This window comes from Tamandua tetradactyla, chromosome 22, assembly GCF_023851605.1.
Source record: "Tamandua tetradactyla isolate mTamTet1 chromosome 22, mTamTet1.pri, whole genome shotgun sequence".
Taxonomy (NCBI): domain Eukaryota; kingdom Metazoa; phylum Chordata; class Mammalia; order Pilosa; family Myrmecophagidae; genus Tamandua; species Tamandua tetradactyla.
The window spans coordinates 7,654,414-7,670,468 of record NC_135348.1 but is presented as its reverse complement, the minus strand read 5'-3'; the positions used below and the strand labels follow the sequence as shown (position 1 = coordinate 7,670,468).

Here is a 16,055-nt window from a genome sequence, read left to right as displayed (position 1 = left end):
TTTTGGTGTATTGGAGTGGGTTGAGGCAAGTACCTGAAACTGTTGAGCTGTGTTCCAGCAGCCTTGATTCTTGAAAATGGCTGTATAAAGATATGACTTTTACAATGTGACTGTGTGATTGTGAAAACCTTATGTCTGATGCTCCTTTTATCTATCTTTTTATCTAGGGTATGGACAGATGAGTAAAAAATATGGATGAAAAAATAAACAAATAATAGGGGGGACAAAGGTTAAAACAAATTGAGTAAATTGAAATACTAGTGGTCAGTGAGAGGAAGGGGTATAGGGTATGGTATGTATGAGTTTTTCTTTTTATCTCTTTTTCTGGATTGATGCAAATGTTCTAAAAAATGATCATGATGATGAATGTACAACCATGTGATGATATTGTGAGCCATTGATTGTATACCATATATGTTAAGATTTAGTAATAAAAATATTTTTTTAAAAAACTGTACAGTATAGGCTGTTGATGACATGCTTGAAAAGTTTTAATGGACTCAGTATTGAGGCTAGAACTTGCTTACCATTTCCCCAAACAAGTAGGTTTCCCACGCAGGTGATTGCTAATGATGTGTTCATTGTAACCACAGATAGGCAAGAAGAAATTCGCTGCAAATGGGGATCAGATACAAATTCTCTTAGCATCTTCCAGAAATGTTGGCCCTTCCTAGATGTCCCAAAGCTTGCCACAGTGCTTAGAATCATTTACTGTATATCTCTCACCGAAATGCATATTTTATTTAATGTAAGTATATTTTGGAACAGGCTTTTAATTTATACAATTTAATTACTTTTTTCTATTCTCATTCAGTTAGTATTTTCCCTTTATAGAGCAAACAGAAAGATGGTGGGTCAAGCAACTATTGAAAAGAAATACAAAGCAAATATGAAAGACAAATTATTCATTCTGTCCAAATGCAACAAGAATCTAGCTTCTAAAAATCAGAGCTCTTACTCTGACTACCAGATGTGGCAAGAATTTGGAGGCCCTTTGATGCTAGATCTAAGTGGTAAAAAAGCAGGGAGCTCCAAACTCTGAAAGCTGTTCTACAACTAACTGCTGTGATGCACTTTGAAATTTATTGCTTTTATAGACATATACTATTTAAAGAGAAGGAGGAATATAACAGAGAAGACAACATTTAATAAATGTGCATGAGTACTGAATCATTACATTGATATTTCTGTTGGTCTCCAGTGTCTTGGAGCAGCTAGAAGAGAAAAAGAAAAATCATGGACCTGCAACCCATATCAAACTTTAAAATCTGTTCTATAACCACTTGTTAAAATGCACTTGGAAATTTACTGCTTTTTTGTATATATGTTATATTTCACAATTTTAACAAGTTTATAAATTAAAACAAAAATTAAGAAGCAAAACAAAACACACAGGGAGCCCTTCCTCCCTTGCTGCCGGGTGGAAGCTGGCTGGTGTCCCAGGCCAGCTGGGGAGCGCGGCGTTCCCTCTGTCTCGGGGACTGTGAACCAGTAGGCAACGCCTATGGAGCTGTTTATCAAAGAGCCAGAGCCTGGCTGCCTCGCTGTCCTGTGGGACCGGAGAGATAGCTCGGGGACCCGCCCCCTCACTGTCTGGTGCCGCCTGAAGCTGCACCCGGGGCCCTCTTCTGTGTTTGCTGCGCTTCCTGCAACGCCGAGGGCTGGAGCCTCAGAGGCCCGGGAGGACCTGGTTCCGGCAAGCCGGACCGAGCCACACCTGGTCGCGCCAGCGCACTTCAGAGGCAGAGCACTGAAGAGAGGTGAGTGAACCTACTCCCGTGTGTAGATATTTGAACCAGTGGAATCAAATGCAAAATAAATGTTTGTATGGTTTCAAAAAAAAAAAAAGTTAGCTAAAAACTGTAGCTAAAAGAAAAGTCATTTAACTGGGGGCAGGATAAATGGGAAATGCAGGCTTCTTAAGTAAGCGCTTTAAGTAGCGTGTTGCACAGAGGCGTGTTGCATAGAGGCGTGTTGCACAGAGGTATCTCCTTAGAGAGCTTTGAAAGAGAAGAATCTCAGGGGAGGCGAGTAAATTCCGAGGCGGCTGAGAGAAGGAGATAAAGCCAAAGGGAAACAACAGAGGTGGAAATTTCAAACTTTATTTAGACCACCGTTTCAAAAAAATGTGTTACTTAAAATACTAGGATTCCCTAAGAGGTTGGTAATAGCTGTTTGGTGAAAACAAAAAATGTTGGTAGTTGGGACATTTTTCTTTTAAAATGCATATTTTAAAAATCTCTATATTACATATAAGTAATTCCCATATTTCGATGTAATTGTTCATCCACAATAATTTGCCCTCTGGAATTACAGCATAATCTTTGAGATTCTGGTACCAAATTGATGGTTCAAATCACTGTTCTGCCCTTTATTATCTATGCACATTTGGGCAAGTTGCTTCTTTGTGCACCTGTTTTCTCATTTGTAAAATGGAAATTAATAACTACTATTTTCCTTATATGGTTGTTGAGAATGTTATATGAGATAATACAAGGAAAATACTTAGAACGAGGCCTGGGACACAGTAAGTACTATGGGTGGGTTTGCTATTACTTTTTTTTTTTTTTTACATTTATTATTTTTATTTAAATTTCTAGCAGACAATTTACATACCTCCTCACTTAGGAGTGGCAGGAACTCCATTTTCAGAGTTGAAACCTGCACACTTTTTGAGGCATCAGCAACAGACACAGTGCTGTCATGGCTGACCCAGTCGAGGTGGCTCCCACTGGCAGAGAAGCTGACCTGTGGACCCATCCACCAGTGCACTGCCACCAAACTCTGACATCAGCTGGCCAAAAGGCATCTTGCTGCCCCATGGTGTACTGGCTGGCTTTTCATCCACTTCTTGAATGTAGGCAGAGAACACTCTGCATTGAAAGTCCCAAGATCCTGCTGCCAGCAAACATTATTGGGATGCCACTCGAAGCTGAGGACTGTGGAACGAATAGGCTTTTTAATGTGCTTGCTTACCCACCAGTCATTTTCAGACTCGAAGTAACAAGCAGAAATGAGTCACGCTCCACTTCCCACAGCAAATTTGTTTTCTCGTGGGGACCACTTCACAAAAGTGGCTGCACGATTAATTCTCAGGATCACCAGGGTTGGCTTCCAGATACCATCTTTCTGACTCCAGACATAGGCATTGCGATCTGCCCCAGAAGTGATGATACGGTCGCTCTTGGGGGCCCAGTCAATACCTGTGATATGTCCACTGTGCTCTTTGAGTTCATGAGCTTTCACCCACTGGCTCCCGTATTTCTCATAGATGTGGACTTCGTGGTTATTGGGACTAAGGGCCATTTGGGTACGATCCCTGTTCCATGCATGACAAGTGATTGGCTCTAGTAAAAACTGATGCAGAGACATTATTCTCAGTGTTGTCAAAGGGTAGAAAGCTGGGGTCGGGGTAGTCTGGATGGCCACGGAGCAGAAAATTCGCAGACTCTGCTCAGTCGACACCGGTTTGCTATTCCTTTTAAGAAATAGTATGCCACACCTAGGAATGTCAGAGTGTCACTTCAGAAATGACTTGACATTTGAATGAGGGACATTTGATATGCAAAACAGTGCACAGGCAGCTTAAAAAACTGACAGTGGCCATGATATATTTCATTGTTCATTCAACAATTAACTTGCTAGCTTCTGGTTTGGGCTGGTTTATGTGATATACTTTCTTTTAAAATGTTTTATACTTTATATTCTCACTAAAATAACAAAGTTAAAATCCAAAAGATTTCTCCAGCTTTTTAATGATTAAGGTTTTACAAAAACATATGAATCAAAATTTAATTCCTTCCAGCAATTAATCTGAAATCACATATTGCTTTCTACTTTAATCCGAATCACATGTCATGAGCCCTATGACTTTTTATAAAGACAAAAGTAATTTTTAGGCACTTGAAAGAATGAATAAGTTTGGGAAAGGATGGTTTGTACATAAAATTACTAAAATGTTGACTAAAGATGCAAAATATACCAATATTGAACTTTTCCAGTTCAACTCTTAGCACTATGCATCTGACACTATATACTACTGAATGGCCATATAGGAACATTTTTTTTTTAGCTGAATGAAGTTTAACTACAGAGTTGGTCAGCTTCGCTGGAAGGTGTCAGTAGATTCACATTAACTCTTGCAAGTTACACAATTTATGTTCAATACACTGCAGTAGTAATACACTGACATTCACTGGTATTGCTTATTATTCTATGCAATGGAGTGAAAATTTAGCCAAAGTGTTTCTAGTCTGTATCATTTCATGACTTTTATAAAGTTTTTAACTCACTACAACAATAATTCTCTCTGCTCTTAGCTTTGACTAATGGAATCTTACTTGGAAGGAAGGAGAGATGCAAGGAAAAGTGATAAGGAGGAAAGGCAGGTCGGTGGGCAGGCAGACATAGAAGAGTAATTTTTAAACTTTCTGATTTGGGACATCAAAGACAATCTGAAAATGTGGACTCGTCATAAAAACGCACATTCTTACAATATTTTGTATGAAATTTCAGGGATCTAAGTAATATTTTTCAAAGTATGGTCCAGGGATGATCTGCATCTAAATTTCTTGAGGTTTTAGTTAAAGTTTCAGATTCCTGAGTCTCATGGCAGACTTGGAATCTTACATGGTCAGGCCCCAAAGTAGGATTTTTAATAATGTCCACAGGTGAGACTATTTAAACATAAACTATTTTTATCAATGATAAAAACACAAGACACCACACACTCACATATACAGAAACATTTATGTATGTAATTTAAAAAGTCAAATACTGCTAAAAAGCTTATAGTAAAAAACCCGGTCTCTTACCCCATCCTTCGCCACACCCATGGCACGAGTTGCTACATAGTACCTCACAGGGACACAGGCTTGCGCACAAGAGAAACTTTCAGTAAGTGACTGCTTTATCACCTACATAGCACAAAGGGGCCAAAATAGCAGGGGAAGAGACTGCGCATAGTCAGGCAGGCCAGGCTGTGTGGGTCAGGGTTGGCGGATGGCAATAACACATGCTTCACTTTACAACAGAAGGGAGAGACCAGTCTGTGCTGCCAAGAATGGGGTATTTATATGACCCAGGGGGAAGAGGCCATGCTACTGAGATTTCCTGTCCTGATAAGCAGCTAGGGCTGCTTCTTCCTGGTTTCTGGATTTACGGCTTAGTCAGGCCTTTTCCTTAAACCTAAAATCTCCCCCTGGGTTATGGAATGGAAACAGACTGCACACAAGGAGAAAGGAAGGAAGTAGGAGAGGGTTGAGAGATGGCCGCTGAGGATGTGTCTAACTTCCCTAACACCACCCAGTCCCAGCTTTAGAGGTGACCACCCTTAACTTTTCTAGCTCTTAGATTTGGAAAGATATTTTCCTCCAAATCTTTCAAATTTTATGCTTATATCAATATTTCTTGATTTCTTAAATCTAGTCCTTGTGTACTGACTTTCTGCCATGTTGGATAATAAATTCTAGAATATTCACCCCTAACCCCAATTCTACTTTTCTTCCCGCATTCCCAATGTAGTTATATAATAATTTTCGGTTATACCAATAGTCAATATTGCATTATTAAGACTATACAAATACTGTTCACTGAGCAGAATAATGCATTGAAACCACACCTCTTTTACTGTATGAGTTTTAATCATTTTCTGAAGTTAATAATTGCCATATTTATTATCATCTTTTCATCATCTATTGTCAATTTTTCTTAATGGTCCAGTATCTCTGCCATATACTTCTCAATAATATATTCTTTATGCTCAAATTCTTTTTTTAATATAAATGCTATGATAATAATAGTATTCATTATTTATTATCATATAAATAATAATATTATTAATGGTAATAATTATAATTAATTATTTATTATTAAAGATTTCATTAAAATTGTGGGGTTTTTTGGGGGGTTGCATGGTCTGGGAATCGAACCCCAGTCTCTGGCTTGAAAAGGAGGCATTCTAACCACTGAACTACCTGTGCACCCTCCTTTTTTTTTTTGCTCAAATTCTTAAGTTCCATTTTTCTGAGCTGCCTCTGGAACCCTCCCCCCCTCCTTCTTCTCTCTGACCTGAATATTTTCTAGTGCTCCTGGGACATCTCTTCCTATGACCGTAAGACTTTCCTTTCTAGAATCATCTTTCCTGTATCTTCGGTTTTCTTGTTTTACTCTCCTATTTTACTTTAGTACATCCTCTACCTTCTTAAAGAAGACCCAGGAGATATGATGCTTGAGATCTTGCATGCCTGAAAATGTCTGCATCTCCCAGGTAGGGTAAACTTAATTTACTCGGTTTAACTTGGTAAGGAATTCTAGGCTAAAATAGTTTTCCCATCTAAATTTTTCAGGTAGCATTCACATCAAGCATGACTAGTAACATGTTTAATGCTAGTTTGAGTTGTGGTTCCATTTTGTGATCAGATTTTTTTTTCTCTAAAAGGTTTAAGATTTTGTTCCTTTACCAAGATCTTTTTTTTTTTTTAGGTCATTGTGATGGTGGGGCCGAGCAACATGGGAGCTTGTGTTCTTCAGTTCTGGGAAATTTTCTTCTATTATTTCTTTGATGATTTTTCCTTCTGTTTTTTTTTTCCTCCCTCTCTTCCTACCTGAAACTCCTATTAGTAACTTTCGACAAGTGTTTGGAAGACAGAAAGTGGGTGAAGTGGTAATATTTAACAGAGGGACAGTGGTCAAAACCTAAGTGTCAAGATGAGGGTCATTTTGCCCCATAGACACTGAAAGCTTCAACATCTGGGAGGGGACTCAGGTGCCACTGAATGGATTCTCTAATGTTCTCTTCTTTTCTTTTTTTTATTTTTTTCAACTTTTTTCAACCATATCTCTCAATCTTTTTATTGAATATTTCATTTACATCATCATTTATTTCATTTCCAAGAGCTCTTTCCTGTTCTGTTTTCCTTTTTCATTGCTTCCTATTTTTGTTTTATACACATAATATCTTCTTTTTATTTCTTTTTTTCATTTTTTAATTGTGAAATATAACATATATATTCAAAAGCAATAATTCCCAAGTACATTTTAACAAGTAGTTATAGAACAGATTTTAAAGTTGATATGGGTTATAGTTCCACAATTCTTTTTTTCTTCTAGCTGCTCCAAGACACTGGAGACCAACAGAAATATCAATGTAATGATTTGCTAAATCATACTCATTTGTTAAATCCTATCTTCTCTCTTATACTCCGCCTCCTTTTAAAATAATATATTTACATAAAAGCAATAAATTTCAAAGTATATCGCAACCATTAGTTGTAGAACAGATTTCAGAGTTTGGGATGGGTTACAGTTCTACAATTTCAGGTTTTTATTTCTAGCTGCTCTAAGGTATTGGAGATTAAAAGAAACACCAATATAATGATTCAGCACCCATACTCATTTGTTAAATCCAATCTGTGTATAAATCCGCCATCATCTTTCATCTTTCTCCCATTCTATAGAGATATTTGGCTATGCCCATTCTAATATTTTCATGTTGGAAGGGGTTGTAGATAATATCGGATTGGGGGTGGAACTAGTTGATGTTCTGGAAGGACTGGCCTCTCTGCATTTCAGAACTTATCTGGTCCAGGGACCCCTCTGGAGGTTGTAGGTTTTTGGAGAGTTACCCTAGTGCATGGAACTTTGTAGAATCTTATATATTGCCCTAGGTATTCTTTAGGATTGGCAGGAATGGTTTTGGTTGGGACTTGGCAAGTTATGCTAGATAGCAATGTGTAACTGAAGCAGGAGTAAAAGTGACCTCCAGTGGAACTTCTCGACTCTACTTGAACTCTCTCAGCCACTGATACCTTATGTGTTACATTTATTTTCCCCCTTTTTGACAGGGTGGCATTGTTGATCCCACAGTGCCAGGGCCGGATTCACCCCTGGGAGTCATCTCCACATCACCAGGGAGACTTTCACCCCTGGATTTCATGTCCCACATAGGGGGCAAGGCAATGATTTTACTTACAGAGTTGGGCTTAGAAAGAGTGAGGCCACATATGAGCAGCAAAAGAGTACCTCTGGAGGGGACTCTTAGGCATACCTAAAGGCAGACTAAGCTTCTGCACTACATACATAAGCTTCACAAGAGTAAGCCTCAAGATCAAAGGCTTGGCTTGTTGATTTGGGTGTCCCTAATGTTGGCACAGTATCTGGGGTTTCCCTGGTGGTAAAGTTTAATAGTTCCATAATTTTTCTCCCATCCCTCAGGGATTTTGCCAATACTTTTTGATTATCTGCTTAATATATTCTAGGATGTGTCCAGCCATTACATTAAGCTATACAGGATTAAAGGCTCTCACTCCTATTCTGGGCTCCCTGTGTTTGGATTAAGTGATCTATCTAGACAGGTTGAATTAGATTATGTGCTACAGAAAGTTTAGGTTCTGGACATTCCTTTGGTTTCAAAGAGTAGGTGAAGTTCTAAAATACAGGCAATGTCTTCCTTACTGCTGTGTTCTGAATTACCTTAATCCCGATCCAGTTGGCTTCATTCTTAACTCTAAACACCAGGTTATACATATATAAAACAGCCTCTCAAAATCCAGAAATAACAATTACCACTCCAGACTAAATGTGACTGCTATAAAAGCTTACAATTTAGGTCCCAATTTTCTTATAAGTATTTTCTAAATGAGGTCATACAATATTTGCTCTTGTTTCTGGCTTATTTAGCCTTAGCAAATATCCCACAGTTTCACTCACATCATTGCATGGCCTCACAACTTCACTCCTTTCTGTAGCAGCACCATGTTCATATGTTTAACAATTGTTTGCCAATCTACTTCTCAGTCAGTGCATTCTTCAGCCACCTCTATGTACTGGGCCTTATGAAAAATGTCCAAAGTCAAGAGTCCATCAACACTCTCAATTTTAGATAATTTCATTGTTCCCAAGAAAAAGAAAACCGATGAACACACCCTTACCAAACTGAAAATCCAGACCGCCCCCTAACTCTTGTCCCTCCCCCCATTATGTACCCTTGGTATTGCTGTGGTACTGTTGATGTGTTCCTGTTAAACATAGCCCATAGCATGCAATAATATTTTCCCCCTACACCCCAAAATTATACACTGTTTTTACAAGATTCATACCTTTCATGCAAGAACTTATTTATATTTGCAGTGTTAATTAATGGAACCCATGAGTCCATACAACCCCTTTCAATTATGTTCACCTTCAATATGGTAATATTACTTATAGACCTAACAGTAAACCGCCTTCACTTCTGTCTATTCCCTTACAATTAAGTTCAACCTCATTAGCAATCTGTTACCCACTCAAGCTTCTGTGTATCTCTAGGTTCCCTATATTCTGTATTATAAGCCTCTGTTTTACCTTTACCATGGTTAAAAAAATGGAATCATACAGTATCTATCTGCCAGACCAGCGCAGCTCAGTTTCGGGACTGAAGGGAGGGGAAGGGGAATTGAGAAAGAAACACAAGAGACAGAGATAAAGTTAAAGCTGGGACCAGGTGGGACTCGGAGCTCAGATGGAGACTCAAAGACCTAGAGAGGTTCAGCACCATTCAATTTATGGGGCTGTGAGGTAAAGAAAGCAAAAAAATGTAACTAAAGAACTCTGGGAGGAGGAAGCAGGAGCTGAACCATCTACTTCCTTGTGACCAGATGAGTCAAAAAGTGACACGTCTCCCAAGGCCTCCTTCCACCCCAGACTCAAGCGGCTTTGCAACACTTAAGTCTTTTCGGGACATCAGGTGCCTTTTCCCACAGAGACAGCTTTGCTATATCTCTGCAGCGAGCATGTGACCTCTGTCTCATCCTTGCCCAACATCTATCCTTTTGTGTCTGGCTTATTTCACTCAGTATTATGTCCTCAAGTCTCATCCATCTTGTCATGTGGTTCAGGATGTCATTTCACCGTGCTGCTGCATAATACTCGTCATATGGATATACCACATTTTATTAATCCACTTGTCTGCTGATGGGTACTTGGATTGTTTGCATCTTTTGGCAATTGTGAATAATGCTGCTATGAATATATGTGTGCAAATCTCTGTTTCACTGTTCTCAGCTCTTCTGGGTCTATACAGAGTAGTGATATTGCCAGGTCAAAGGGCAACTCACTATTTAGTTTTCTGAGGTGCCACCAGACTGTCTTCCACAGCGGCTGTACCATTATACTTTCCCACGAGCAGTGCATAAGTGTCCCAATTTCTCCACATTCTCTCCAACGTTTGTAGTTTCCTGTTTGTTTAAAAGCAGTCTTTCTTGTAGGTGTGAGGTGGTATCCATTGTAGTCTTGATCTGTATTTCCCTTATAGCTAATGAGAATGAGCACCTCTTCATGTGCTTTTTAGTCATCAGTATTTGCTCTTCAGAAAAATGTCTATTCATATCTTTAACCCACTTTACAATTGGGTTGCTTGTACTTTTGTTGTATGATTTATTTATGTATACAGGATATCAAACCTTTATCTGACAAGTGATTTCCAAATATTTTCTCCCATTGGGTTGACTGCCTCACTTTTTGGATGAAGTCTTTTGAGGCACAAAAGCATTTGATTTTGAGTTCCCACTTATTTATTTTTTCTCTGGTTGCTTGTATTTTCAGTATAAGTTTAGGAGGCTAGCTTCTATTAGTGGGTCTTGAAAATGTGTCCCTACATTTTCATCTAGGAACTTTATGGTACTGGTTCTTATATTTAGGTATTTGCTCCACTTTGAGTTAATGTTTGTATAAGGTGTAAAGTAAGGGTACTCCTTCACTCTTTTGGCTATTGATATCCAACTCTCCCATACCAATTTATTGAAAAGACTATTTTGTCCCAGTTTCCTAGATTTGGAAGCCTTATTGAAGGTCAGTTTCTATAGACTTGGTGGTATATTTCTGCACTCTTGACTCCATTCCATTGGTCAATGCTTCTATTTTTGTGCTATGCTGTTTTGACCACAGTGGCTTGATAATAAGTTTTAAAGTCAGGAAGTGTTAATCCTCCCACTTTGTTCTTTTTTAGGATGCTTTTAACTATTCGGGGTCTCTTTCCGGAACTTCCAGATGCTTTTCCAAGCCTTCAGAATAGGTTGTTCCACTAGCTTTTCCAAGCCTTCAGAATAGGTTGTTGGAATTTTGAATGGTACTGAGTTGAATCTGTGGATCAATTTGTGTAGAACTGACATCTTAACTACATTTAACCTTCCTATCCATGAGCACGGAATGTCTTTCCACCTATTTTGATCTTTTACTTCTTATTAACATTATTATGTAGTTCTCGTGTACAAGTCCTTTACATCCCTGGTTAAATTCCTTCCTAGATACTTGATTCGTTTGGTTGCTATTTTTTTTTTTTTTCATGGGCAGGCACCGGGAATCAAACCCAGGTCCTCTGGCATGGCAGGCAAGCATTCTTGCCTGCTGAGCCACCGTGGCCCACCCTTGGTTGCTATTTTGAATGGAATTTTTCCTTAACTGACTTCTCAGTTAGGTCACTGCTTGTGTATAGAAACATTACTTATTCTTTTTTTTCTTTTGCATGGACAGGTACTGGGAGTCGAACCCAAGTCTCTGGCATGGCACGTGAGAACTCTGCCACTGCGCCACCACTGCCCGCCCGAAACATTACTCATTTTTGCACATTAATTTTATAACCTGCCACCTCGCTGAATTTATTAGCTCAAGTGATTTTGATGTAGCTTTCTCAGGATTTTCCGATTATATTATCATGCCATCTGTAGATAATAAAAGTTTTATTTCTTCATTTCCAATTTGGATACCTTTTATTTCTTTCTCCTGCCTGAAGAAAAGGAAATTGAATTTTGTCAAATGCTTTTCAGCATCAATCGAGATGATCATATGATTTTTCCCTTTTGATTTGTTAATGTACTTTATTACATTAACTGATTTCTTGTGTTGAGCTATCTTGCATACCTGTATAAGCCCCACTTGGTCGTGGTGTATAATTCTTTTAATGTGCTATTGGATTCGATTTGCTAATATTTTGTTGAAAATTTTTGCATCTATGTTTATTAGGGAGATAGGCCTGTAGTTTTCCTTTCTTGTAGCATCTTTACCCAGTTTTGGTATTGAAATGATGTGAGCTTCATAAAACGAGTTAGGTGGTGTTCCTTTTCCCCCAATTTTTGGGAACAGTTTGAGCAGGATTGGTGTTAGTTCTTTTGGAAATATTTGAGAAAATTTCCCTGTGAAGCCATCTGGCCCTGTGCTTTTCTTTTTAGGAAGATTTTTGATGACTGTTTGAATCTCTTTAGTTGGGATTGGTTTGTTGAGATACTCTATTTCTTCTTGAGTCAGTATAGCTTGTTTGTATGTTTCCAGGAATTTGTCCATTTTATCTAAGTTGCCTTAAGTTTGTTGGTGTATAGTTGTTCACAGCTATATGAACAACTGGTGTACAATTGTCCACAGAAGAGGATATATGTATCCTCTTCTGATACATATATTTTTTTATTTCTTTGGGATCTGTGGTAATGGCCCACCTCTCATTTCTGATTTTGTTTATTTGCATCCTCTCTCTCTTTTTTTTTTTGTCAGCATTGCTAGTGGCCCATTGATTTCATTGATTTTCTCTTTAATCTTTGTTATTTCTCTTCTTCTATTTGCTTTGGAGTTACTTTGCTGTTCTTTCTCAAGTTCTTCCAGGTGAACAATTAAGTCCTCAATTTTTGCTCTTTCTTCTTTTGTAATATAGGCATTTAAGGCCATACATTTTCCTGTCAGCATAGCCTTTGCCACATCCCATAAGTTGTGGTACGCTGCATTCTCATTTTCATTTGACTCCAGATAGTACTGATTTCTCCAGCAATTTCTTCTTTGACTTACTCATTGTTTGAGAGTGTTTTATTTAATCTCCATATATTTGTGAAAGATCTTTTTGTTTGGTGTTTATTGATTTCCAGTTTCACTCCATTGTGATCAGAGAAAGTACTTCGAATAACTTCAGTGTTTTTAAATTTATAAAGATCTGTTTTGTGCCCCAGAATATGATCTATCCTGGAGAATGTTCCATGAATACTAGAGAAGAATGTATATCCTGGTGTTTTGGGGTGTAATGACCTATATGTCTGTTAGGCCTAATTCATTTATCAAATTGTTTAAGTTCTCTATTTCCTTGTTGATCTTCTGTCTTGTTGTTCTGTTTATAAAGGAGAGTGGTGTATTGTAGTCTCCTCCTATTATTGTTGAAACATCTGTCACTCCCTTCTTTGCCAATGTCTGTCTTGTGTACTTTGGAGCTCCTTGATTGGAAGCATAGACATTTTTTTTTTTCACAATTGCATAGTCACATTTTGAAAGCTATATCATTACACACTCATCATCAAGAAACATGGCTGCTGGAACACAGCTCTACATTTTCAGGCAGTTCCCTCCAGCCTCTCCATTACATCTTGAATAACAAGGTGATATCTACTTAATGCGTAAGAATAACCTCCAGGATAACCTCTTGGCTCTGTTTGGAATCACTCTGCCATTCACACTTTGTCTCATTTCACTTTTCCCCCTTTTGGTTGAGAAGGTTTTCTCAATCCCTTGATGCTGAGTCTCAGCTCATTCTAGGATTTCTGTCCTAAGTTGCCAGGAAGGTCCACACCCGTGGGAGTCATGTTCCACGTAGACAGGGGGAGGGTGGTGAGTTGGAAGCATAGACATTTATGATTATTATTTCTTCTTGGTTATTTGTCCCTTTTCTAATATATAGTGTCCTTCTTTGTCTTTTATGATGTCTTTACACTTAAAGTATATTTTGTCTGATATTAGGATAGCTACTCCTGCTTTCCTTTGGTTGTAGCTTGCAAGGAACATCTTTTCCATCCTTTCACTTTTAATCTATTTGTATCCTTTTGTCTAAGATGAATCTCTTGTAAGCAGCATATGGCTGGATTATATTTCTTAATTCATTCTGCCAATCTGTATCTTTTAATTGGAGAGTTTAGTCTGTTAACATTCAAAGTTACTACTGTAAAAAGCATTTCTTGAATCCACCATCTTATCCTTTAGATTTTATTTGTCAGGGCTATATTTCTTCTTCCTCTTTTTTTAAGATTTTTTTTTAATTATGTAATGTAACATATGTAAAAAGCAATAGTTTTCAAAGCACTCTTCAACAGGTAGTTACAGGACAGATCTCAGAGTTTGTCAAAGGCTACCATACCATCCTCTCAGACTTTTCCTTCTAGCTGCTTCAAAATATATGAGGCTAGAAGGAGTGAATATTTTTTTATCATGATCAATTTTTTTTTCTTTTATTGTGAAAAATAACACAAACAAAAAAGCAATAAATTTCAAAGCATAGAACAACAATTAGTTGTAGAACACATTTCAGGGTTTGGTATGGGTTACAATTCACAATTTTAGGTTTTTACTTCTACTTGCTCTAAGATACTGGAGACCAAAAGAAATATCAATTTGATGATTTAGCAATCATATTCATTTGTTAAACCCTGCCTTCTCTGTATAATTTCGCCAACACCTTTGATCTTTCTAACCCACTTTTTTTTTATATTTGAAATATTTTTATTGAGATATCTTCATGCACATACAGTCCATCCAAAGTATACAATCAATTGCTCACAATGTCAAATACACATAGTTGTATATTCATCACCATGATCATTTTGAGAATATTTGTATCACTCCAGAAAAAGAAATAGAAAGGAAAAAGAAAAACCATACATTCCATACCCCTTACCCTTCCCTCTCATTGACCACTAGTATTGCAATCTACCCAATTTTTTTATCCCTTATCCCCACCTCCTATTATTTATTTATTTAATTGTCCTTGTTTTTTACTCATCTGTCCATACCCTGAATAAAGGGTCACATTTCAAAAGCTGTATAGTTATATAATTGCCTTCAAGAATCAAGGCTGCTGGAATACAATTCAACAGTTTCAGATACTTCACCCTAGCCACTCCAATACACCATAACTAAAAAGGGATATCTATTTAATGCATAAGAATAACCTCCAGGATAACCTCTCGACTCTGTTTGAAATCTCTCAGCCACTGAAACTTTATTTTGTCACATTTCTCTCTTCCTCCTTTTTGTCAAGAAGACTTTCACAATCCCTTGATGCTGGGTCCTGGCTCATCCCGGGACTTCTGTCCCATGTTGCCAGGGAGATGTACACCCCCGGGAATCAATGTTCATGTAGTGGGGAAGGCAGTAAGTTTACCCGCCAAGCTGGCTTAGAGAAAGATACTACATGTGAGGAGCAAAAGAGGTTCTCTGGGAGTGACTCTCAGGCCTAATTTTAAGTAGGCTTAGCCTATCCTTTGCAGGAATAAGTTTTAAAGAGATGAACCCGAAAATCGAAACCTAGGCCTATTAAATTGGTTGTCCCCACTGCTTGCAAGAATATCGGTAATTCCCCAGAAGGGGAAGTCATATTTCCTCCTTTCTCCCCAGTCCCTCCAGGGGGCTTTGCAAATACTTTTTTATTCTCTGCCCAAATTACCCTGGGATGTATCAGGGCATCACACAGACCAGTACAATACAACAAAATCTCAATCTTTATTCAAGATTCTATGTAATTATGGTTTTCAAATAAACTGGCCATACCAATTAAATCAGAGAGTGTGCTAGCAAAAATATAAATTTTGCACCAAATAAACATCTTTTCCTTTGATCTCACACAGAAGTTGAGGTTTCTAACCCACTCTTTATGGTCATTCCGACTTTTTCATCTTGGAAAGGGCTGTTAATAATATGGGGCAGGGGGCGGGCCATGGTGGCTCAGCAGGTAAGAGTGCTTGCCTGCCATGCCCGAGGACCCGGGTTCGATTCCTGGTGCCTGCCCACGTAAAAAAAATAAAATAAAATAATAATAATAATAATAAAATAATAATATGGGGTAGGGAGATGGAACTAGCTGATGTTCTGAAGAAGCTGGGCCTGCCCAGCTCCAGAGCCCTTTTGGCCCATGGACCCATTCGATGGCTGCAGTCCCCTGGAAAGTTTCCGTAGTTCATGGAATCCTCCTAGAACCCTACACATTGCCCTAGCTGTTCTTTAGAATGGTCCTGGCCATGATAGGTAGCAATTTCTAACTGAAGCTTGCATAAGAGTGA

General features: G+C 38.2%; 1 long non-coding RNA gene and 1 pseudogene across 3 annotated transcripts in view; one reads left to right on the top strand and one right to left on the bottom strand.

Annotated features, from left to right (window-relative positions):
* The first annotated feature begins 1,481 nt into the window (after window positions 1-1,481).
* LOC143666194 (uncharacterized) overlaps window positions 1,482-16,055 on the top strand; it is a 30,199-nt gene continuing 15,625 nt past the window's right edge. For 2 of the 3 annotated variants that reach the window (XR_013167454.1, XR_013167453.1), the window contains exons 1-2: window positions 1,482-1,760; window positions 6,187-6,268. This is a non-coding gene — a long non-coding RNA (uncharacterized LOC143666194). The remainder of the gene's footprint in view (window positions 1,761-6,186; window positions 6,269-16,055) is intronic. The other variant, XR_013167455.1, reaches the window with a different exon arrangement.
* On the bottom strand, window positions 1,883-3,480 carry LOC143665917 (actin-related protein 2/3 complex subunit 1A pseudogene; annotated as a pseudogene).